Source organism: Otolemur garnettii, unplaced genomic scaffold, assembly GCF_000181295.1.
Source record: "Otolemur garnettii isolate 467f Iridium unplaced genomic scaffold, OtoGar3 scaffold00014, whole genome shotgun sequence".
NCBI lineage: Eukaryota > Metazoa > Chordata > Mammalia > Primates > Galagidae > Otolemur > Otolemur garnettii.
Window position 1 is genome coordinate 12638059 of NW_003852409.1, and position 2621 is coordinate 12640679.

General features: G+C 37.0%; 1 protein-coding gene across 1 annotated transcript in view; it reads right to left on the minus strand.

Annotated features, from left to right (window-relative positions):
- Positions 1-2621, minus strand: part of CTNNAL1 (catenin alpha like 1) — a 70373-nt gene that overhangs the window by 6310 nt on the left and 61442 nt on the right. The gene's annotated exons all lie outside the window — the stretch shown is intronic.

Consider the following 2621-nt stretch of genomic DNA (forward strand, 5'->3'; position numbering starts at 1 on the left):
AAAGTCAGAAATTGCACATCTAATTCTAATTTCAACTCTGATAGGAACTTGGTTGTTGAACTTTGATGAGACATATCATTTAAGTTCCAAATCTGAGTATATAAAATAATCGCAATAATACTTGAGCTACCATTCTCATCAGAAGAATGGGGAATATCAAATTAAAAACTACCAAGGAGAATTAGGAACTCTTAAAGAATAAAAAGTGAATTACAACAAAGAGAAGAGCAGCATGCATTAAGAGAAACAAAGGACTAGGCAGACATCAGACAATCTGGAATCCTAGCAGCAACCAGTTCTGCCACTTAAGATGAAGGGAACGTAACATTCCTGTTCTCTAATAAACTACTGTGAAGATCAAATGAGATTATGAAACAAAAGCCATGTTAAAAACTAGAAGGCACTGATATGTTTGGAACTGTTTAAAGCTTAAGGCACTAGAAAATCTTAAATACAAAAATAATTAAGAAATACAAATTACTATTAAAATATTAGAAATCATATAAGTTATTAAGACAACCTTAAATAATAGACTAAGAAAGGGCTATAAACTTGCCCAGGAAAACTGCCGAACTTGACACTGTGTAGGCTAACACATGTTTCAGGAAGAAGTACCTAGATGAAGCCGGGGAGTGGGAGAAACCAGTATACAAACAGTATGAGTAGAAATCAAAACCAACTTGAGATTTTACCACAAAGAGGTAAATGACACTAACAAGACTGCCAAAATGACACAAGTTGTTCATCCATTACAGAAAATTCATTTTCTTTCCTTGAACTTCATCATTTCTGTCTAATAACCATATGCTAGTAACAAATCCCACTCCACAGAGCTTTATAACCCCTGCCCCTCATGGTGCAGCCCCTTATGCCTCCCAGTACCAAGGGACACATTCTACCCCATACCAAAATCAACTTTTCTGACTCTGAAACCAAAAATGCTGACCATATCACCCTGAAATATTCTCAAATAAGAACTAATCAAAGGGATGATTATAATCTTGTTTTAAAAAAGTCTACTGATGAACATTTTGTTTGGGAAGACTTCACATATCAAATTACGTTTGTAATACATTTCTCCAGTTTTTGTCAAAAACGTTTTAAAGGCATAATTATTTTTATCAGCATTGAAATAACTAGCATGATTCCAGTCAAAAGCTGAAATTTTTCTTATTTCAGTTAGCCTGTGCAAATTTACTGTGGATAAACACAGTAGTACTATTTTGCAAACTTTGACCATCAGATTTTTAAACAGGTATGAGCTAAAAAGGAGGAAGCAATTCACACTGGGAACATTCAATGCAAGAACAGTTAAGAACAAAAGGAAACCAGCAGAGGAATGGTCTCCACTGACGGAAAATAATGGGTAAGGTATTAGCAAATCATAGCTAAACAGCAGCAAAGTTACTAATTCCTATCATTTATGCTTTCTCCCTCCAGAAGAATTATCTGTCTAGAAAAGGTAGAAGACATCAGCAAGAGGAAAATGAAGTCTCCTGGCTTGGGAGTGCTTCTTTCCCACTCCTAATACTCCTTCCAAATGATGGAACCTCCACGAGCACACCCAGCTTCCCTCACTGCTCTCTTCCTCACATATTCCATTCCATAGAAAAGGTGGACACTCACATTTTCAGACTTTCTGGTGACTGTGCAAACATAAAATAAAGATAGTAGCTCTTTCTTTTCTCTTTTTTCTCTTTAGAGAGACACATTCTGCTCCTCAAAAGTAAGGCTACTTATTTCTAGGGATCATTTGTAAAAACCCACTTGCCGATGATATAAATTGTATTCTTCAATATCAGTTTTATCAAAATAAATGTTACTGTCTCTGGCCTGGCACCCATAGCTCAGTGCTAGGGCACCAACCACATATACTGAGGTTGCCAGGTTAGAGCCCAACCGGGGCCTGCTAAGCAACAATGACAACTGCAACCAGAAAATGGCTGGGCGTTGTGGCAGGCACCTGTGGTCCCAGCTACTCGGAAGGCTGAGGCAAGAGAATTACCTAAGGCCAGGAGTTAGAGGCTGCTGTGAGCTGTGATGCTACAACACTGTACTGAGGGCAATGTAGTGAGACTCTGTCTCAAAAAAAATAAATAAATAAAAAGTAAAATAACTATTACTTCCCATTCGCCTATTCTTTTGATCATTTTTTTGTTCAGAACCTAGGTGGGAAAAAGGAGAGCTATTTATTGCACCTCAAAGCCCACACAGTTATAAAGATCCTTTGCTACTTTGTCAGTTCTCAGATCAAATGCATTACCTTCCAGAATAATCAAAGAGCCTGTTGATAATCTTTTCAAAATCAAAACGAATAGGAGAAGGGCTAGAAAACTGGAGCAAGTACTTTCTAGGTTTCCAAAAGTGAAAAGATTTCAGAAACTGAGTGAAAAGTTTGAAATAATTCCTTGAGAAAATTCTACAGTACATTATACCTCATGAACAGATTACTACACTATAATAAAAGACTGGAACGTGATCATGCTGACTTCAAGAAGGCATCTGATCAAGACGCTTATAATATGGACAAGAGAGACAGTGTAGGTTAGGTAATATTAAAGTTAGGGAAATCTTCCTCTCCAGAATGAATGTGGACTCATGGAGATTTGTACCCGACTTAC